This window comes from Athene noctua, chromosome 1 (assembly GCF_965140245.1).
Source record: "Athene noctua chromosome 1, bAthNoc1.hap1.1, whole genome shotgun sequence".
NCBI lineage: Eukaryota > Metazoa > Chordata > Aves > Strigiformes > Strigidae > Athene > Athene noctua.
In genome coordinates this window covers 207,337,014-207,360,197 of record NC_134037.1, presented here as the reverse complement: position 1 = coordinate 207,360,197, position 23,184 = coordinate 207,337,014, and positions in this window count along the sequence as shown.

Sequence of the window (23,184 nt, the reverse complement as noted above, 5' to 3'; positions counted from 1 at the left end):
GTACTTCGAAGTGGACTGAAGTTCTGTTGTGCAGTGTGTTGGCTTCGCGGAACTACCAGCTAGCACTCATCTTACTACAAACATGAAAGAAATAAATACCTCTGCTCTGTGTGTATATTGGTGGGTTGCACATCAGGTAAATGACCCTGCTTGTGGGACAGTGACATGGCTGCAGATGACTTCCTCTTCTCCGTCGTCTTCATTTTCTGGAGCTGTGGGGCTTCATTACCAGTCAAGCTCGAACGGGCAGGCAGGGGCAGTTTAGTCAATCCCACTGGAACTGGGGACACCTTCTCAGAAGAACATCGTTGTGATGCTGCCGGCCCTGGTGACACAAAGGGGTGCTCAGGCCTCTTCCCAAAACATTTGAGAGGGCCATTCTCCTCCCGTCACAGCCAGCCCGACACCAGCTCTTGCCCAGCTCCTCATTTCCATGGCACAACATGGTTTTGTGACTATGTTATTGGCACCAGATTTGGGGAGGAGGAGCTGGGTGGTGCTGGTGACAGGACAGGGACTCTTGCAGAGGGGTCACTTCCCGGGGCCCTTGGATTGACATCCTCCCACTGTTCCCTTGGGCTCATCCCACCCTGGGGCTCAGTTTTGTGGAAGCCAATGAGTCGTTAGCAGAAAAGGCTGTGCCAAGCTGTCATGAAGCTTTGGCATAAGTCAGAGTCTTCTGACAATCATCACCAGGGATTTTCTTGTCAGATTACAGAACCCTGGTTGTCCGTGTTACGGCAAGAAGCCGGGAGCAGCTTTACCTTGCTTGTCTTGCCTGAGAGGTGGCAAGGCCTCTTTTTTCTTCCACTTGTTCTCATGGGGGACATTTCTCAAGGCCTTGTCAGAGCCCCTGGCCAGTGGTTTGGTCACAAGCTCCAGTTCAAACCTGGAGACAAAGAGACAACACCAGCATGACCCATAGCACCACGAGTCCTTGTGACAATCACCTGCTCACAGGCAGCTTTTGGCATTGCCGTAAAGGCCGTTGTTTTCCCAAGTCAACTAGTCCCCATTGCCAAGGACTGTCCTGGGAAATGGGGTCACCCAGAAGGCAAGTCCTGGCCACAATGGGAAGGGCATGTTGTCTAAACTCCTCCAACGGCTCCGTCAGATCTGCTCACAGGAATGACTTCAGGCCAGACACAATCGAGAGTCACTGCTCAGTGTCCCTGCGGCAGGACGCTTGTGGTCACAAGGGGCAAAAGCTCCCAAACTGCAGTTAGGTAGCTGCGTCAGCCAGAGGCTACAGCCACCAAGGTACTCACTCAGGAAAGACGATGACACGGCGGGTGAAAGTCAGGGAAGCAATGGGTACCACGCGGGACAGCAGCTGGAGAACCTGCAATGGAGAAACTTGGTGATGGCAGGATATCCTCAGTGTGGCCAAGGCACTCAACAGTGGAGTAGTTCAGGGCAGCAAGACGTGGTGGGACTATGCTCTCACCTGGCCTGAGCAGCTGGCCATGCCCTGCCAGTCCACACACAAGCCATGCTGGGGTACTGCTGTTGGCCTGTCCAAGTGGTGGGGATCTAAAAGCTTACCTTGAATGCAGCCCTTCCGGTGATCGTCTTCCCAGTAATCCTCTCCAGGAAGTCGGAGTAAAATTTCATTTGAGCCCTCTTGCCTTCGATGAGGAGCACCCCCACGTCCCTCAGGACAAGGGCAACGTTCTCCCCCTTCCCCAGGCATTGAGAGAGGAGGGATGTGGTGCCTTGGATGCAGTCTTTCACTTTCTGCCGGGACACAGAGGCTGCTGTTGCCACCTTGGCGTATTTGAGGAGCTCCAGCTCCTTACTGTCTGAAAAACCACAGAATGGGGAAGCAGGTGTTCACCCAGTGGCCCTCCTGCAGGTATTTCCCAAGGGCTACTTATTGCAGTCGCTGCCCAGAAAGGCCCCATTTTTGGACCTGCTCCGCCAAGGGGGCAGTTTGCTTTAGAGAAGCATCTCAGACCCAGGGAAGAAGGGATGCGACACAACCCCTTCACCCTGACCGCGCAGCCAGCCAGGGTTTCATGTGCAGTCTTACCAGGCAGGTCGTCCTTGTTGTCCTCGAGGTTGTGGACACCTGCAAGGTTCCTGGCCAGACGAAACACGGGTGTCTGGATAATCATGGCCTCCTTCCCAAGCTGGTTCCATTTGGGGACAACATCGAAGGAGCCGAGGGTGGGAATTCGGACACCCTGCAAGTGGAACAGAAGGGCCAAAGGGTGAGGACTGGTCAGAGGGAATAGCTAGAGGTAGCCCAGACCAGGGGTGGGGCTTTGGACCAGACCCTGCTCGCTCCTGCTGTTCAGAGACATGAGCCAGGGTAGTGGGAAGAGCTCTAGGGAGGAGCTGCCGAGCCATGTCCTTCCCCTTCCCCCTCTGAAAAAGCAGTGCTGGAGTCAGGGCAGGAGCAACCTCAGGACATCCAGGGGGTCTGCAGTGACCAGGATCAGCCCTCTGGTAAAATACCACCTCCCACAGGTGATACCACCCTTGCACAAGCCCTGTTTGTCCATTGGTGAGGACTTTTGGGGTGAATTTCCTGCTTTGTGAGGAGGGGAAGAGTAACTGCAGGCCATGCCCCAGGGCCACGGGGACAGCCCAGCCACTCTGGGTTGACTGGGAGGATATGGGTGTGTCCCGGTTCAGCTAGGATAGGGTTAAGTTTCCCCCGCAGAGAGAGGGGGAAGGGATCTCCAGCCGGGTTATTCGTACCATGCTGGCGTCAGGTCCAGGGGCAGAACCGTTTTACCGGGCTCTTTGGCGGGCTCGGTGGCGGGAACCTTTTTTCCGTAAACCAGCTAGCGGTATTTCTCTGTATATCGTTTGTCTTGTTCACTGTTATTGCTGTTTATTGTTGTTACCATTGCTACTGTTGTTGTTCAGATTGTTCTATCACTCTGTTGTATTAAATTTCTTCTTATTTTAGCCCGGGTCTGTGCCTCACTGCCAGCCCAACCAGCCGCGGGTGGGGGAGGGGCAACGGCAATGTGCTTTCCGGTCCCGGCAGGGCTTAAAGGTGCTCAGGGTGTCACCCACCTTGTGCAGCAGGAGCTGTTCTTGAATGTAGAAAGCCACCACATCCCAGATGGCTCTTTGCTCTGGAAAGCAAAGGAAAAGCAAAGGTCAAGCTCTGTGTCTGCTTCTCTCGACCCTCTGACATCCCCTGAGCGCTGGCACATTGGCCAATGTAAAGTGTCATTGCTGTCCCCAGCCCCAGATGGAGAGACTCCTGTGATGGCTGCATCGCTGAGTCTCACCCATACAATGCTGCAAGTGTCGGTCATGACACCTGCGGTGGATGTAGATGATCGTACCTTTGGCAGTGATTTTGAGCATCCCACCACTGAAGGCCATCTTGGAACGTCTCACATTGACAGGTTGCTCTTTAGCAGCGACATCCATGTTGGAGCTCATCCCTGTTCGTCCTACAGACGTTTCTCCAGGGTGCAGGACCCACAGCCTTGTGGCCCCTTTTATACCCCCATGTGCCTATGTCACAGACCCATTGTGACACGGTGATGACACGGCCACAGCAACCTGCTCCCTGCTGGGACAGGGCCACCACTGGTTGGTCATGGTGACACAGCACCTGCTGCCCTGCTGCCCTCTGTGACAGAGCTGCCACCACCCCGGTCTCAGTGCTCAGCAGTGACATGGGGCCCAGCCCATGGCTCCTTCCTCTGTGTCTGGTGTCCGGCTAATATATGTGGGGGCAGTCTCAGACAGGGCTTTGTAAAGCATTTTTGGTTGCCATTAAACCCTAGAAAGCTGTTCTGTTCTCCTCTCACAGACATTCAAACCTGTAATTTACGGAGAGCTAGTTAACTGTGTTAATCATAATTTTTAAATTTTTGGTGGTCGGTTGTTTATTTGAGAGCATCCTTAAGAACTGGCGTAGTTGGCAGGATGTTGATAGAGGAGATATTACAGAAATAGTGTTGTGCCCCGTCTCCCCCAGATGTGCAATGGGCGAAGGAGAGGTGGTTTGATCCGGTGGAAGTTGCAAGAAAGTTGGAACAAAGCCGGGGAAGTTGGTGGGTAAGCGGAAGCGAAGGAAAAATGTGCGCCGTATTGGGGGCCTGTTTGGTTTGGGTGCAGGATTACTTTGTAATGGTGGAGAAAGACGCCTTAGAGAAGCGGTTGGAAATCGATCATTTAAAGACAGACTTATTACGAGAAAGAGAGAGGAGGGGGTTATTAGAAAGAAAAATTGAAATTATGCTGGCACGAGCGAAGAAAGCTTCCCAGTGCTGTTCAGAGTCACAAGTCAATTCCAGGTGTAGATCTTGAGAAGTGGGATGGAGATATTTGGGGAGAGTCTGATGAAAGTGTCTCGGAGGAAATAGGGGAACTGGAGGCAAGACAGGTGCGACCTGTCATTAAACCAGGAAGGCACACAGGTCCACAAGGTGGGAAACCCCGAACCACGATCCGTACAACCCCCTGGACGGGAGCCAAGCTCGGTGAGCTTCAGGTTGAATATTCGCGTAAGCCGGGTGAAACTGAAACGGAGTATTTGTGGAGAGTTTCTTTAAGGGGGGGGGGGGGGGGGGGGGATGAAATTTTGTTGAGTGATGACGAGGCAGGAGGTTTCTGGGGTCCCAGAGTGTTTTCAAGTGAGGGACCAACGGGTAACCAGTCGATAACATCACGAGTGGCTTACTGGTCTGGGGGTGTGGACCCTGAGGAGAGGGGAGAACCTGTTACCATAAAAGTAAAGGGACTGTCGGAGCTGGTGGAGGGAGTACAAAAGGCCGCTTGCATTCAGGCGATGGCTGAGAGGGGACGGTGCGGAATCCCGCTTGTGGCGTCGATGGACCCCAGCCACCTTAGAGCCCTTATTAGAGGGTCCCGGATGCCTTAAAGATACATGTGCTGTCCCTCAGAGAAAGGGTGCAAAGAGCTATTGAATGCAAGCAGCGAACCCCCCCCAGCCCTCACGTACACGTGTTAACGTGGGCAGAAGTGTTACAGGATCTGGCTGCTTATGGGCGAGAGATGGGCTGGACTGACCCGGGTGGGGGTGAAGATGGAAGCCCAAAGGGTTCGGCAAGACAGTCAGAAACTTCCCCCCAGGCAGCCTCCTTGTAGAGAGTTTAAACCACCCCAGGATAAATCCGGTCGATTTTACAATTCAAGAAGGAATCATCTTTGGCAGAAGGCGTTGGCACTGGGGGTACCCCGAGCAGTATTACGTGGGCAATCTACTGGTAACATCTCGAAGCTGGTGCAATTGCTGGAGGGCAGAACTCGAGAACAAAGGAAAAATCTTAGGGTTTGATGTTTTGGTAGGTAAACAGTGGTGTTTACCAGACAGCAGTGTGGAGTTTTGGAGTTTGGGGGACAGAACTTGCCTGTGTCTCTCAATATCCATTCCCAGCTGCTGCCAAACAGGGTATTTTTGAAGCGATTAATGATACTGAAAAATATTATAAATTGTACACGTTCCCCTTACAGTTCTCCGGTGTGGCCAGTCCGCAAACCAAGCCAAAGGTGGCAGTTAACAGCCGGTGATGGGCGGCTGAATGCCCATCCGGGCCTTCTGTCAGCGGCGGGGCCTGGCTGGGCTGGGGCAGCCAGGCCTGGGACGGGCTGTTTGTGGTGCCTTTGTCAGAAGCAGGGGTGGCTTTGCTCCCACGTGGGACAGCGGGCAATTTACATTTGTATGTCTCTCCCCAACAATTGCTTGCTATGCACTGGTTCAAAAACTCGCTAAAACCATGCCCCGAGAAGGGGTCAAGATCTCTGGAAACATCCCCCCCCAACCCCCCACCCCCCCACCCCCAGTGAGAAACTGCGAGGAAGCGCTGTGTGCAGTGAGATCATTATTCCACACACGGCAGACAGGGTAGGAAACACCCAAATCAATTTAATCAGGTAACAGGAGCCACTTTGCTGCCGGGGTGGACCAGGAGTGGGCACACAAGGCATCAAGTGGGTGTTTCATACACCATCTTACCCTCAAGCTAATGGCATGGATGAGCGAATTAGTGGCTTGATCAAGAGACATGCCAATGTTTCATGACCTAACTAGGATGTAAGGTTGGCACAAGCGGTTTTTACTATTAATAACTGCTGGAGACATTATGTGAACCCGCAAATAGGAGCATTTTGTCCTATGGCACATCACCATCTCAGGTGATGATGCTACTATATTTGACAATCATAAGGGCCAGTTCCCCCTGAAAATATATGCGGGCCAACCTGCCATGGTGAAGTTGCCCTCAGCTGGCATTGTGCCTATGACCGTGGTAAAATCTAGGGGTTTACATGCCTGGGGAGGCCTTAGATAAAGGTGGAAAACCTCACTGAATCAGTGCCTGAAGGATAATCCCCGATGTCTAACTTGATGCCCTGGTTCTGATCCGAGGCCTAGTTCTGGTTTTTTGTTAGGCTCCTGCAGGAACAGATGACTTCGGCATCCTGCTTGGCCATGGGGGTCCATATGGACGATCAAGACTCAGATGACAATGTGGTGGCAAATGGATCTTGTGAAATTGGCAGCATTCATGTAATAAACCATTGTAACTAATTTGCTAAGTTAAGCAAGGCGGGTACGATACGTTTGAATGATCTGTAAATGTTAAACCATACTATCCTGCTGTCTAAAGTATGGTAAAAATAGAATACGGTAACCTGTGTGGGTTTTGAAAAGATTTGCGATTACTATAACCTATATTACAATTAATATTTGAATATATATAAGGATAAAATATGAAGTATGCCATTCGGTTGGAAATATGTAACTGCTTCTCGGAAACCCCATCACCTAGAGCTGATAGATAACCACTTCTTAGAAACCTCATCACCTAGAGATAACATGTAACTGCTGCTTGAAGAAAAGCCCGCCAAAAGATGGGATCATGAAGCTTTTAAAAGATCCAATAGGAGACGAGCGCACCAAGAGACCAAGGCTTTGAGACTTTCAAAGGATCCAGTGGAGAAAGAGCAGGACAACCATCTGACGAGAGAGGATTGGTTAAGACGGTGGTACAGGAGTATAGAAGCCGCTGCTTTTTAGAACTCGGTGTGTGTCTTGGTGGAGTGGAGACTCCTGGCACACCCAGCGCTGCTTTGTCTATTGTTTCTCACCCTAAATCAATTGAACCCGATTAAAAAGATACATACATTTACAGAGTGGCTTGTTTGATTGTAACATTCAGAAGAATGTGATTGAACTTGGTGCTATTGTGTTAATGTCACTTCAGGTCAAAAGAATGAAGAAAGTAGCAAGAGACTTGAGGCAATTGTTGCCATATTAAGCATTGATTAATTGGATATGTTTAAATCTTCCTTGTTAGAATGGTTAATCAGCTTCCTTCAATGTTGATTGTAATACATTGTATGGTTGGAGGGTTGGTTTATTTTAAGATGTGATTGTAGAATCATCTAGGGATGACAATCCACAATGAGTATGGAGACTCACCAGGACTGCACTCCCTTTTAACCTTGGAGGCAAGAGCTGACTGCGCCACCACTTCAAGGAAACCAGCCGAATCATGACTGTAGTCACAGGGTGGATTGTGTCAGGTGCGCCCGCCCAGTGAGAGCAGAGGTTCTTGGCTGCTGAAGTGCAGCAGCTCCCGGCTGCTTTTGTTGTCAGGGCCTCGCGGTAGTTGGGGCCTTTGGCCAACAGGAGCCGCTATTGACTGCAGGTCAGATTGGGCCTGGGGATAAATGGAGTCCCCTGGGGGAGACATTTGAAGCTCGTCCCCTGGAGCAGCAGCTTCGGTCGAGAACTCTCCCCTTGGGTCAGGACGCTGCCCAAAGAAACTCCTCGAGGGGCCTTGGGTCGGGACGCTGCCCTGAGCAGGCCCTCGAGGGTGAGAGCCCTCACTTGTCAGGAGAGTAATAAAGCGTTTTGGGTTGTCATTAAACCCTAGGTAGCAGGGCTTTGTAAAGCATTTGGGGTTGTGGAGTGGGGCTTTGTTCTGTGTTTTGGGTTGCTGTTAACCCCTGTAGAGTTCTTTGTTATGAGTTTTGGGTTGCCCTTAAACCCTAGAAAGCTGTTCTGTTCTCCTCTCACAGACATTTGAATTTGCTAGTCAACTGTGTTAATAATAATTGTTTTATTATTGGCGGTCGGATATTTATTTGAGAGCATCCGTAACACCACCTCAGGTAGTGCTCCCTTTTCTCCAGGCACCTCAAGCCCCGATCACGCCAGCCATGGCCACTGCATCCTGGCAACCTCTGATCTGGTGTGCATTGGGTGGCATTGTGTGGGCCTGGGCTTCTCGTACATCGGTGGCACCAAAAGGGAGGGCCCAAAGCGGTATCCCGCTAATGTGGTCTTCTGCGGTTCTTTTAGCACTGACCAGAACATCTCAGGCCTTGATTTTAGTAGCTGTGCTTCCTCAGGTCTTGGTTGTTGCGGAATGAAGACCTTGTAAGTGTACTTGTCCGGTGTAATTCTCTGAGTGCTGGCCTCAGAGCTAGTTGACGGTAATTTGCTTTTGGTGGGAGCTTTCTTTTCGCCTTTTTCTCCTCTGCTCCTCCGAGGTTTCACTGCCTGCACTTGGCTCTTCTTTGATGCTTGGCCACTGGGCACGGGTTTGCCCTTGACTTGTCCGGTCACAGGCTGCTTTTCTCCAGCGGAGTCCCCTGGGATTTCTGGAAGCCACCTAAAAGGACACAACGGGAGGGGTCTGTCTGCCTGAGGACACGATGGGTTTGGGGCCTCATCCTGCCCCTGTGAGCCTTGTGCCTCTTTCACAGCCTCCAGCAGCTGAGCTGATGGCTGCTCTCAGCTCATGAGGGGAAACCCCCTGAGCCAGGACCTTTGGCTGACACTCAGCTGTCCCCATGCACAGCTCGGGAGGCCATGCTGGAGCTCTCCTGAAGAAGAGGAGAGGAGCCATCCCTGTGAAATGGGGCCTCTCGGCAGCCTCGTCCTTCCCCTCTAGATGCTGCCATCACCACTGTTGGGCAAAGATGAAGGGCAAGTGTTTGGGGCTGGGGAATGGGCTCCTGCTGGGTCAGAAAACAACGCTGTGCAGACACCAGCCCTGAGCTTCCAGACTCACGTTGTCGCCTGTGTAAAACTGTGTTTGAGTAAACGTCTTGGTTATAGGGACACTATTCAAGTTCGAATTAGATCTACTGCATTTAAATATTCTAAGGAGGACAGGGAGTCATGCCTATACTATGTAAGTCTGATTACTTGTAAACAGTGCAGGCCTTACTTAGGACTATGCCCTTGGAGAGAAACTAAAAGACTGATTGAAAGGGATCATCCTGTCCAGAATGTGCTGAAAGGTGAGGAACTGCCAAAGCAGCACAAATTCAGCAAAAATCTATGGTAACTAGGGGAAAGGTCGAGACAGCAGAGGGAGATCACGACCACTGACTCAGTGTAAGACCAAAAAGACCCGCCCCCCCTCACCCTTTGAGTTTGCACAGAATAATAGTAACTTTAAGTCCAGACAAGGCAGGTTGTTAACCAGGTGATATGAAACTATCCCACTGGTCATTACAGAAAATGCATATTCCTGTACTTCGAAGTGGACTGAAGTTCTGTTGTGCAGTGTGTTGGCTTCGCGGAACTACCAGCTAGCACTCATCTTACTACAAACATGAAAGAAATAAATACCTCTGCTCTGTGTGTATATTGGTGGGTTGCACATCAGGTAAATGACCCTGCTTGTGGGACAGTGACATGGCTGCAGATGACTTCCTCTTCTCCGTCGTCTTCATTTTCTGGAGCTGTGGGGCTTCATTACCAGTCAAGCTCGAACGGGCAGGCAGGGGCAGTTTAGTCAATCCCACTGGAACTGGGGACACCTTCTCAGAAGAACATCGTTGTGATGCTGCCGGCCCTGGTGACACAAAGGGGTGCTCAGGCCTCTTCCCAAAACATTTGAGAGGGCCATTCTCCTCCCGTCACAGCCAGCCCGACACCAGCTCTTGCCCAGCTCCTCATTTCCATGGCACAACATGGTTTTGTGACTATGTTATTGGCACCAGATTTGGGGAGGAGGAGCTGGGTGGTGCTGGTGACAGGACAGGGACTCTTGCAGAGGGGTCACTTCCCGGGGCCCTTGGATTGACATCCTCCCACTGTTCCCTTGGGCTCATCCCACCCTGGGGCTCAGTTTTGTGGAAGCCAATGAGTCGTTAGCAGAAAAGGCTGTGCCAAGCTGTCATGAAGCTTTGGCATAAGTCAGAGTCTTCTGACAATCATCACCAGGGATTTTCTTGTCAGATTACAGAACCCTGGTTGTCCGTGTTACGGCAAGAAGCCGGGAGCAGCTTTACCTTGCTTGTCTTGCCTGAGAGGTGGCAAGGCCTCTTTTTTCTTCCACTTGTTCTCATGGGGGACATTTCTCAAGGCCTTGTCAGAGCCCCTGGCCAGTGGTTTGGTCACAAGCTCCAGTTCAAACCTGGAGACAAAGAGACAACACCAGCATGACCCATAGCACCACGAGTCCTTGTGACAATCACCTGCTCACAGGCAGCTTTTGGCATTGCCGTAAAGGCCGTTGTTTTCCCAAGTCAACTAGTCCCCATTGCCAAGGACTGTCCTGGGAAATGGGGTCACCCAGAAGGCAAGTCCTGGCCACAATGGGAAGGGCATGTTGTCTAAACTCCTCCAACGGCTCCGTCAGATCTGCTCACAGGAATGACTTCAGGCCAGACACAATCGAGAGTCACTGCTCAGTGTCCCTGCGGCAGGACGCTTGTGGTCACAAGGGGCAAAAGCTCCCAAACTGCAGTTAGGTAGCTGCGTCAGCCAGAGGCTACAGCCACCAAGGTACTCACTCAGGAAAGACGATGACACGGCGGGTGAAAGTCAGGGAAGCAATGGGTACCACGCGGGACAGCAGCTGGAGAACCTGCAATGGAGAAACTTGGTGATGGCAGGATATCCTCAGTGTGGCCAAGGCACTCAACAGTGGAGTAGTTCAGGGCAGCAAGACGTGGTGGGACTATGCTCTCACCTGGCCTGAGCAGCTGGCCATGCCCTGCCAGTCCACACACAAGCCATGCTGGGGTACTGCTGTTGGCCTGTCCAAGTGGTGGGGATCTAAAAGCTTACCTTGAATGCAGCCCTTCCGGTGATCGTCTTCCCAGTAATCCTCTCCAGGAAGTCGGAGTAAAATTTCATTTGAGCCCTCTTGCCTTCGATGAGGAGCACCCCCACGTCCCTCAGGACAAGGGCAACGTTCTCCCCCTTCCCCAGGCATTGAGAGAGGAGGGATGTGGTGCCTTGGATGCAGTCTTTCACTTTCTGCCGGGACACAGAGGCTGCTGTTGCCACCTTGGCGTATTTGAGGAGCTCCAGCTCCTTACTGTCTGAAAAACCACAGAATGGGGAAGCAGGTGTTCACCCAGTGGCCCTCCTGCAGGTATTTCCCAAGGGCTACTTATTGCAGTCGCTGCCCAGAAAGGCCCCATTTTTGGACCTGCTCCGCCAAGGGGGCAGTTTGCTTTAGAGAAGCATCTCAGACCCAGGGAAGAAGGGATGCGACACAACCCCTTCACCCTGACCGCGCAGCCAGCCAGGGTTTCATGTGCAGTCTTACCAGGCAGGTCGTCCTTGTTGTCCTCGAGGTTGTGGACACCTGCAAGGTTCCTGGCCAGACGAAACACGGGTGTCTGGATAATCATGGCCTCCTTCCCAAGCTGGTTCCATTTGGGGACAACATCGAAGGAGCCGAGGGTGGGAATTCGGACACCCTGCAAGTGGAACAGAAGGGCCAAAGGGTGAGGACTGGTCAGAGGGAATAGCTAGAGGTAGCCCAGACCAGGGGTGGGGCTTTGGACCAGACCCTGCTCGCTCCTGCTGTTCAGACACATGAGCCAGGGTAGTGGGAAGAGCTCTAGGGAGGAGCTGCCGAGCCATGTCCTTCCCCTTCCCCCTCTGAAAAAGCAGTGCTGGAGTCAGGGCAGGAGCAACCTCAGGACATCCAGGGGGTCTGCAGTGACCAGGATCAGCCCTCTGGTAAAATACCACCTCCCACAGGTGATACCACCCTTGCACAAGCCCTGTTTGTCCATTGGTGAGGACTTTTGGGGTGAATTTCCTGCTTTGTGAGGAGGGGAAGAGTAACTGCAGGCCATGCCCCAGGGCCACGGGCACAGCCCAGCCACTCTGGGTTGACTGGGAGGATATGGGTGTGTCCCGGTTCAGCTAGGATAGGGTTAAGTTTCCCCCGCAGAGAGAGGGGGAAGGGATCTCCAGCCGGGTTATTCGTACCATGCTGGCGTCAGGTCCAGGGGCAGAACCGTTTTACCGGGCTCTTTGGCGGGCTCGGTGGCGGGAACCTTTTTTCCGTAAACCAGCTACCTGTATTTCTCTGTATATCGTTTGTCTTGTTCACTGTTATTGCTGTTTATTGTTGTTACCATTGCTACTGTTGTTGTTCAGATTGTTCTATCACTCTGTTGTATTAAATTTCTTCTTATTTTAGCCCGGGTCTGTGCCTCACTGCCAGCCCAACCAGCCGCGGGTGGGGGAGGGGCAACGGCAATGTGCTTTCCGGTCCCGGCAGGGCTTAAAGGTGCTCAGGGTGTCACCCACCTTGTGCAGCAGGAGCTGTTCTTGAATGTAGAAAGCCACCACATCCCAGATGGCTCTTTGCTCTGGAAAGCAAAGGAAAAGCAAAGGTCAAGCTCTGTGTCTGCTTCTCTCGACCCTCTGACATCCCCTGAGCGCTGGCACATTGGCCAATGTAAAGTGTCATTGCTGTCCCCAGCCCCAGATGGAGAGACTCCTGTGATGGCTGCATCGCTGAGTCTCACCCATACAATGCTGCAAGTGTCGGTCATGACACCTGCGGTGGATGTAGATGATCGTACCTTTGGCAGTGATTTTGAGCATCCCACCACTGAAGGCCATCTTGGAACGTCTCACATTGACAGGTTGCTCTTTAGCAGCGACATCCATGTTGGAGCTCATCCCTGTTCGTCCTACAGACGTTTCTCCAGGGTGCAGGACCCACAGCCTTGTGGCCCCTTTTATACCCCCATGTGCCTATGTCACAGACCCATTGTGACACGGTGATGACACGGCCACAGCAACCTGCTCCCTGCTGGGACAGGGCCACCACTGGTTGGTCATGGTGACACAGCACCTGCTGCCCTGCTGCCCTCTGTGACAGAGCTGCCACCACCCCGGTCTCAGTGCTCAGCAGTGACATGGGGCCCAGCCCATGGCTCCTTCCTCTGTGTCTGGTGTCCGGCTAATATATGTGGGGGCAGTCTCAGACAGGGCTTTGTAAAGCATTTTTGGTTGCCATTAAACCCTAGAAAGCTGTTCTGTTCTCCTCTCACAGACATTCAAACCTGTAATTTACGGAGAGCTAGTTAACTGTGTTAATCATAATTTTTAAATTTGTGGTGGTCGGTTGTTTATTTGAGAGCATCCTTAAGAACTGGCGTAGTTGGCAGGATGTTGATAGAGGAGATATTACAGAAATAGTGTTGTGCCCCTTCTCCCCCAGATGTGCAATGGGCGAAGGAGAGGTGGTTTGATCCGGTGGAAGTTGCGAGAAAGTTGGAACAAAGCCGGGGAAGTTGGTGGGTAAGCGGAAGCGAAGGAAAAATGTGCGCCGTATTGGGGGCCTGTTTGGTTTGGGTGCAGGATTACTTTGTAATGGTGGAGAAAGACGCCTTAGAGAAGCGGTTGGAAATCGATCATTTAAAGACAGACTTATTACGAGAAAGAGAGAGGAGGGGGTTATTAGAAAGAAAAATTGAAATTATGCTGGCACGAGCGAAGAAAGCTTCCCAGTGCTGTTCAGAGTCACAAGTTAATTCCAGGTGTAGATCTTGAGAAGTGGGATGGAGATATTTGGGGAGAGTCTGATGAAAGTGTCTCGGAGGAAATAGGGGAACTGGAGGCAAGACAGGTGCGACCTGTCATTAAACCAGGAAGGCACACAGGTCCACAAGGTGGGAAACCCCGAACCACGATCCGTACAACCCCCTGGACGGGAGCCAAGCTCGGTGAGCTTCAGGTTGAATATTCGCGTAAGCCGGGTGAAACTGAAACGGAGTATTTGTGGAGAGTTTCTTTAAGGGGGGGGGGGGGGGGGGGGATGAAATTTTGTTGAGTGATGACGAGGCAGGAGGTTTCTGGGGTCCCAGAGTGTTTTCAAGTGAGGGACCAACGGGTAACCAGTCGATAACATCACGAGTGGCTTACTGGTCTGGGGGTGTGGACCCTGAGGAGAGGGGAGAACCTGTTACCATAAAAGTAAAGGGACTGTCGGAGCTGGTGGAGGGAGTACAAAAGGCCGCTTGCATTCAGGCGATGGCTGAGAGGGGATGGTGCGGAATCCCGCTTGTGGCGTCGATGGACCCCAGCCACCTTAGAGCCCTTATTAGAGGGTCCCGGATGCCTTAAAGATACATGTGCTGTCCCTCAGAGAAAGGGTGCAAAGAGCTATTGAATGCAAGCAGCGAACCCCCCCCAGCCCTCACGTACACGTGTTAACGTGGGCAGAAGTGTTACAGGATCTGGCTGCTTATGGGCGAGAGATGGGCTGGACTGACCCGGGTGGGGGTGAAGATGGAAGCCCAAAGGGTTCGGCAAGACAGTCAGAAACTTCCCCCCAGGCAGCCTCCTTGTAGAGAGTTTAAACCACCCCAGGATAAATCCGGTCGATTTTACAATTCAAGAAGGAATCATCTTTGGCAGAAGGCGTTGGCACTGGGGGTACCCCGAGCAGTATTACGTGGGCAATCTACTGGTAACATCTCGAAGCTGGTGCAATTGCTGGAGGGCAGAACTCGAGAACAAAGGAAAAATCTTAGGGTTTGATGTTTTGGTAGGTAAACAGTGGTGTTTACCAGACAGCAGTGTGGAGTTTTGGAGTTTGGGGGACAGAACTTGCCTGTGTCTCTCAATATCCATTCCCAGCTGCTGCCAAACAGGGTATTTTTGAAGCGATTAATGATACTGAAAAATATTATAAATTGTACACGTTCCCCTTACAGTTCTCCGGTGTGGCCAGTCCGCAAACCAAGCCAAAGGTGGCAGTTAACAGCCGGTGATGGGCGGCTGAATGCCCATCCGGGCCTTCTGTCAGCGGCGGGGCCTGGCTGGGCTGGGGCAGCCAGGCCTGGGACGGGCTGTTTGTGGTGCCTTTGTCAGAAGCAGGGGTGGCTTTGCTCCCACGTGGGACAGCGGGCAATTTACATTTGTATGTCTCTCCCCAACAATTGCTTGCTATGCACTGGTTCAAAAACTCGCTAAAACCATGCCCCGAGAAGGGGTCAAGATCTCTGGAAACATCCCCCCCCAACCCCCCACCCCCCCACCCCCAGTGAGAAACTGCGAGGAAGCGCTGTGTGCAGTGAGATCATTATTCCACACACGGCAGACAGGGTAGGAAACACCCAAATCAATTTAATCAGGTAACAGGAGCCACTTTGCTGCCGGGGTGGACCAGGAGTGGGCACACAAGGCATCAAGTGGGTGTTTCATACACCATCTTACCCTCAAGCTAATGGCATGGATGAGCGAATTAGTGGCTTGATCAAGAGACATGCCAATGTTTCATGACCTAACTAGGATGTAAGGTTGGCACAAGCGGTTTTTACTATTAATAACTGCTGGAGACATTATGTGAACCCGCAAATAGGAGCATTTTGTCCTATGGCACATCACCATCTCAGGTGATGATGCTACTATATTTGACAATCATAAGGGCCAGTTCCCCCTGAAAATATATGCGGGCCAACCTGCCATGGTGAAGTTGCCCTCAGCTGGCATTGTGCCTATGACCGTGGTAAAATCTAGGGGTTTACATGCCTGGGGAGGCCTTAGATAAAGGTGGAAAACCTCACTGAATCAGTGCCTGAAGGATAATCCCCGATGTCTAACTTGATGCCCTGGTTCTGATCCGAGGCCTAGTTCTGGTTTTTTGTTAGGCTCCTGCAGGAACAGATGACTTCGGCATCCTGCTTGGCCATGGGGGTCCATATGGACGATCAAGACTCAGATGACAATGTGGTGGCAAATGGATCTTGTGAAATTGGCAGCATTCATGTAATAAACCATTGTAACTAATTTGCTAAGTTAAGCAAGGCGGGTACGATACGTTTGAATGATCTGTAAATGTTAAACCATACTATCCTGCTGTCTAAAGTATGGTAAAAATAGAATACGGTAACCTGTGTGGGTTTTGAAAAGATTTGCGATTACTATAACCTATATTACAATTAATATTTGAATATATATAAGGATAAAATATGAAGTATGCCATTCGGTTGGAAATATGTAACTGCTTCTCGGAAACCCCATCACCTAGAGCTGATAGATAACCACTTCTTAGAAACCTCATCACCTAGAGATAACATGTAACTGCTGCTTGAAGAAAAGCCCGCCAAAAGATGGGATCATGAAGCTTTTAAAAGATCCAATAGGAGACGAGCGCACCAAGAGACCAAGGCTTTGAGACTTTCAAAGGATCCAGTGGAGAAAGAGCAGGACAACCATCTGACGAGAGAGGATTGGTTAAGACGGTGGTACAGGAGTATAGAAGCCGCTGCTTTTTAGAACTCGGTGTGTGTCTTGGTGGAGTGGAGACTCCTGGCACACCCAGCGCTGCTTTGTCTATTGTTTCTCACCCTAAATCAATTGAACCCGATTAAAAAGATACATACATTTACAGAGTGGCTCGTTTGATTGTAACATTCAGAAGAATGTGATTGAACTTGGTGCTATTGTGTTAATGTCACTTCAGGTCAAAAGAATGAAGAAAGTAGCAAGAGACTTGAGGCAATTGTTGCCATATTAAGCATTGATTAATTGGATATGTTTAAATCTTCCTTGTTAGAATGGTTAATCAGCTTCCTTCAATGTTGATTGTAATACATTGTATGGTTGGAGGGTTGGTTTATTTTAAGATGTGATTGTAGAATCATCTAGGGATGACAATCCACAATGAGTATGGAGACTCACCAGGACTGCACTCCCTTTTAACCTTGGAGGCAAGAGCTGACTGCGCCACCACTTCAAGGAAACCAGCCGAATCATGACTGTAGTCACAGGGTGGATTGTGTCAGGTGCGCCCGCCCAGTGAGAGCAGAGGTTCTTGGCTGCTGAAGTGCAGCAGCTCCCGGCTGCTTTTGTTGTCAGGGCCTCGCGGTAGTTGGGGCCTTTGGCCAACAGGAGCCGCTATTGACTGCAGGTCAGATTGGGCCTGGGGATAAATGGAGTCCCCTGGGGGAGACATTGGGAGCTCGTCCCCTGGAGCAGCAGCTTCGGTCGAGGACTCTCCCCTTGGGTCAGGACGCTGCCCAAAGAAACTCCTCGAGGGGCCTTGGGTCGGGACGCTGCCCTGAGCAGGCCCTCGAGGGTGAGAGCCCTCACTTGTCAGGAGAGTAATAAAGCGTTTTGGGTTGTCATTAAACCCTAGGTAGCAGGGCTTTGTAAAGCATTTGGGGTTGTGGAGTGGGGCTTTGTTCTGTGTTTTGGGTTGCTGTTAACCCCTGTAGAGTTCTTTGTTATGAGTTTTGGGTTGCCCTTAAACCCTAGAAAGCTGTTCTGTTCTCCTCTCACAGACATTTGAATTTGCTAGTCAACTGTGTTAATAATAATTGTTTTATTATTGGCGGTCGGATATTTATTTGAGAGCATCCGTAACACCACCTCAGGTAGTGCTCCCTTTTCTCCAGGCACCTCAAGCCCCGATCACGCCAGCCATGGCCACTGCATCCTGGCAACCTCTGATCTGGTGTGCATTGGGTGGCATTGTGTGGGCCTGGGCTTCTCGTACATCGGTGGCACCAAAAGGGAGGGCCCAAAGCGGTATCCCGCTAATGTGGTCTTCTGCGGTTCTTTTAGCACTGACCAGAACATCTCAGGCCTTGATTTTAGTAGCTGTGCTTCCTCAGGTCTTGGTTGTTGCGGAATGAAGACCTTGTAAGTGTACTTGTCCGGTGTAATTCTCTGAGTGCTGGCCTCAGAGCTAGTTGACGGTAATTTGCTTTTGGTGGGAGCTTTCTTTTCGCCTTTTTCTCCTCTGCTCCTCCGAGGTTTCACTGCCTGCACTTGGCTCTTCTTTGATGCTTGGCCACTGGGCACGGGTTTGCCCTTGACTTGTCCGGTCACAGGCTGCTTTTCTCCAGCGGAGTCCCCTGGGATTTCTGGAAGCCACCTAAAAGGACACAACGGGAGGGGTCTGTCTGCCTGAGGACACGATGGGTTTGGGGCCTCATCCTGCCCCTGTGAGCCTTGTGCCTCTTTCACAGCCTCCAGCAGCTGAGCTGATGGCTGCTCTCAGCTCATGAGGGGAAACCCCCTGAGCCAGGACCTTTGGCTGACACTCAGCTGTCCCCATGCACAGCTCGGGAGGCCATGCTGGAGCTCTCCTGAAGAAGAGGAGAGGAGCCATCCCTGTGAAATGGGGCCTCTCGGCAGCCTCGTCCTTCCCCTCTAGATGCTGTCATCACCACTGTTGGGCAAAGATGAAGGGCAAGTGTTTGGGGCTGGGGAATGGGCTCCTGCTGGGTCAGAAAACAACGCTGTGCAGACACCAGCCCTGAGCTTCCAGACTCACGTTGTCGCCTGTGTAAAACTGTGTTTGAGTAAACGTCTTGGTTATAGGGACACTATTCAAGTTCGAATTAGATCTACTGCATTTAAATATTCTAAGGAGGACAGGGAGTCATGCCTATACTATGTAAGTCTGATTACTTGTAAACAGTGCAGGCCTTACTTAGGACTATGCCCTTGGAGAGAAACTAAAAGACTGATTGAAAGGGATCATCCTGTCCAGAATGTGCTGAAAGGTGAGGAACTGCCAAAGCAGCACAAATTCAGCAAAAATCTATGGTAACTAGGGGAAAGGTCGAGACAGCAGAGGGAGATCACGACCACTGACTCAGTGTAAGACCAAAAAGACCCGCCCCCCCTCACCCTTTGAGTTTGCACAGAATAATAGTAACTTTAAGTCCAGACAAGGCAGGTTGTTAACCAGGTGATATGAAACTATCCCACTGGTCATTACAGAAAATGCATATTCCTGTACTTCGAAGTGGACTGAAGTTCTGTTGTGCAGTGTGTTGGCTTCGCGGAACTACCAGCTAGCACTCATCTTACTACAAACATGAAAGAAATAAATACCTCTGCTCTGTGTGTATATTGGTGGGTTGCACATCAGGTAAATGACCCTGCTTGTGGGACAGTGACATGGCTGCAGATGACTTCCTCTTCTCCGTCGTCTTCATTTTCTGGAGCTGTGGGGCTTCATTACCAGTCAAGCTCGAACGGGCAGGCAGGGGCAGTTTAGTCAATCCCACTGGAACTGGGGACACCTTCTCAGAAGAACATCGTTGTGATGCTGCCGGCCCTGGTGACACAAAGGGGTGCTCAGGCCTCTTCCCAAAACATTTGAGAGGGCCATTCTCCTCCCGTCACAGCCAGCCCGACACCAGCTCTTGCCCAGCTCCTCATTTCCATGGCACAACATGGTTTTGTGACTATGTTATTGGCACCAGATTTGGGGAGGAGGAGCTGGGTGGTGCTGGTGACAGGACAGGGACTCTTGCAGAGGGGTCACTTCCCGGGGCCCTTGGATTGACATCCTCCCACTGTTCCCTTGGGCTCATCCCACCCTGGGGCTCAGTTTTGTGGAAGCCAATGAGTCGTTAGCAGAAAAGGCTGTGCCAAGCTGTCATGAAGCTTTGGCATAAGTCAGAGTCTTCTGACAATCATCACCAGGGATTTTCTTGTCAGATTACAGAACCCTGGTTGTCCGTGTTACGGCAAGAAGCCGGGAGCAGCTTTACCTTGCTTGTCTTGCCTGAGAGGTGGCAAGGCCTCTTTTTTCTTCCACTTGTTCTCATGGGGGACATTTCTCAAGGCCTTGTCAGAGCCCCTGGCCAGTGGTTTGGTCACAAGCTCCAGTTCAAACCTGGAGACAAAGAGACAACACCAGCATGACCCATAGCACCACGAGTCCTTGTGACAATCACCTGCTCACAGGCAGCTTTTGGCATTGCCGTAAAGGCCGTTGTTTTCCCAAGTCAACTAGTCCCCATTGCCAAGGACTGTCCTGGGAAATGGGGTCACCCAGAAGGCAAGTCCTGGCCACAATGGGAAGGGCATGTTGTCTAAACTCCTCCAACGGCTCCGTCAGATCTGCTCACAGGAATGACTTCAGGCCAGACACAATCGAGAGTCACTGCTCAGTGTCCCTGCGGCAGGACGCTTGTGGTCACAAGGGGCAAAAGCTCCCAAACTGCAGTTAGGTAGCTGCGTCAGCCAGAGGCTACAGCCACCAAGGTACTCACTCAGGAAAGACGATGACACGGCGGGTGAAAGTCAGGGAAGCAATGGGTACCACGCGGGACAGCAGCTGGAGAACCTGCAATGGAGAAACTTGGTGATGGCAGGATATCCTCAGTGTGGCCAAGGCACTCAACAGTGGAGTAGTTCAGGGCAGCAAGACGTGGTGGGACTATGCTCTCACCTGGCCTGAGCAGCTGGCCATGCCCTGCCAGTCCACACACAAGCCATGCTGGGGTACTGCTGTTGGCCTGTCCAAGTGGTGGGGATCTAAAAGCTTACCTTGAATGCAGCCCTTCCGGTGATCGTCTTCCCAGTAATCCTCTCCAGGAAGTCGGAGTAAAATTTCATTTGAGCCCTCTTGCCTTCGATGAGGAGCACCCCCACGTCCCTCAGGACAAGGGCAACGTTCTCCCCCTTCCCCAGGCATTGAGAGAGGAGGGATGTGGTGCCTTGGATGCAGTCTTTCACTTTCTGCCGGGACACAGAGGCTGCTGTTGCCACCTTGGCGTATTTGAGGAGCTCCAGCTCCTTACTGTCTGAAAAACCACAGAATGGGGAAGCAGGTGTTCACCCAGTGGCCCTCCTGCAGGTATTTCCCAAGGGCTACTTATTGCAGTCGCTGCCCAGAAAGGCCCCATTTTTGGACCTGCTCCGCCAAGGGGGCAGTTTGCTTTAGAGAAGCATCTCAGACCCAGGGAAGAAGGGATGCGACACAACCCCTTCACCCTGACCGCGCAGCCAGCCAGGGTTTCATGTGCAGTCTTACCAGGCAGGTCGTCCTTGTTGTCCTCGAGGTTGTGGACACCTGCAAGGTTCCTGGCCAGACGAAACACGGGTGTCTGGATAATCATGGCCTCCTTCCCAAGCTGGTTCCATTTGGGGACAACATCGAAGGAGCCGAGGGTGGGAATTCGGACACCCTGCAAGTGGAACAGAAGGGCCAAAGGGTGAGGACTGGTCAGAGGGAATAGCTAGAGGTAGCCCAGACCAGGGGTGGGGCTTTGGACCAGACCCTGCTCGCTCCTGCTGTTCAGAGACATGAGCCAGGGTAGTGGGAAGAGCTCTAGGGAGGAGCTGCCGAGCCATGTCCTTCCCCTTCCCCCTCTGAAAAAGCAGTGCTGGAGTCAGGGCAGGAGCAACCTCAGGACATCCAGGGGGTCTGCAGTGACCAGGATCAGCCCTCTGGTAAAATACCACCTCCCACAGGTGATACCACCCTTGCACAAGCCCTGTTTGTCCATTGGTGAGGACTTTTGGGGTGAATTTCCTGCTTTGTGAGGAGGGGAAGAGTAACTGCAGGCCATGCCCCAGGGCCACGGGGACAGCCCAGCCACTCTGGGTTGACTGGGAGGATATGGGTGTGTCCCGGTTCAGCTAGGATAGGGTTAAGTTTCCCCCGCAGAGAGAGGGGGAAGGGATCTCCAGCCGGGTTATTCGTACCATGCTGGCGTCAGGTCCAGGGGCAGAACCGTTTTACCGGGCTCTTTGGCGGGCTCGGTGGCGGGAACCTTTTTTCCGTAAACCAGCTAGCGGTATTTCTCTGTATATCGTTTGTCTTGTTCACTGTTATTGCTGTTTATTGTTGTTACCATTGCTACTGTTGTTGTTCAGATTGTTCTATCACTCTGTTGTATTAAATTTCTTCTTATTTTAGCCCGGGTCTGTGCCTCACTGCCAGCCCAACCAGCCGCGGGTGGGGGAGGGGCAACGGCAATGTGCTTTCCGGTCCCGGCAGGGCTTAAAGGTGCTCAGGGTGTCACCCACCTTGTGCAGCAGGAGCTGTTCTTGAATGTAGAAAGCCACCACATCCCAGATGGCTCTTTGCTCTGGAAAGCAAAGGAAAAGCAAAGGTCAAGCTCTGTGTCTGCTTCTCTCGACCCTCTGACATCCCCTGAGCGCTGGCACATTGGCCAATGTAAAGTGTCATTGCTGTCCCCAGCCCCAGATGGAGAGACTCCTGTGATGGCTGCATCGCTGAGTCTCACCCATACAATGCTGCAAGTGTCGGTCATGACACCTGCGGTGGATGTAGATGATCGTACCTTTGGCAGTGATTTTGAGCATCCCACCACTGAAGGCCATCTTGGAACGTCTCACATTGACAGGTTGCTCTTTAGCAGCGACATCCATGTTGGAGCTCATCCCTGTTCGTCCTACAGACGTTTCTCCAGGGTGCAGGACCCACAGCCTTGTGGCCCCTTTTATACCCCCATGTGCCTATGTCACAGACCCATTGTGACACGGTGATGACACGGCCACAGCAACCTGCTCCCTGCTGGGACAGGGCCACCACTGGTTGGTCATGGTGACACAGCACCTGCTGCCCTGCTGCCCTCTGTGACAGAGCTGCCACCACCCCGGTCTCAGTGCTCAGCAGTGACATGGGGCCCAGCCCATGGCTCCTTCCTCTGTGTCTGGTGTCCGGCTAATATATGTGGGGGCAGTCTCAGACAGGGCTTTGTAAAGCATTTTTGGTTGCCATTAAACCCTAGAAAGCTGTTCTGTTCTCCTCTCACAGACATTCAAACCTGTAATTTACGGAGAGCTAGTTAACTGTGTTAATCATAATTTTTAAATTTGTGGTGGTCGGTTGTTTATTTGAGAGCATCCTTAAGAACTGGCGTAGTTGGCAGGATGTTGATAGAGGAGATATTACAGAAATAGTGTTGTGCCCCGTCTCCCCCAGATGTGCAATGGGCGAAGGAGAGGTGGTTTGATCCGGTGGAAGTTGCGAGAAAGTTGGAACAAAGCCGGGGAAGTTGGTGGGTAAGCGGAAGCGAAGGAAAAATGTGCGCCGTATTGGGGGCCTGTTTGGTTTGGGTGCAGGATTACTTTGTAATGGTGGAGAAAGACGCCTTAGAGAAGCGGTTGGAAATCGATCATTTAAAGACAGACTTATTACGAGAAAGAGAGAGGAGGGGGTTATTAGAAAGAAAAATTGAAAT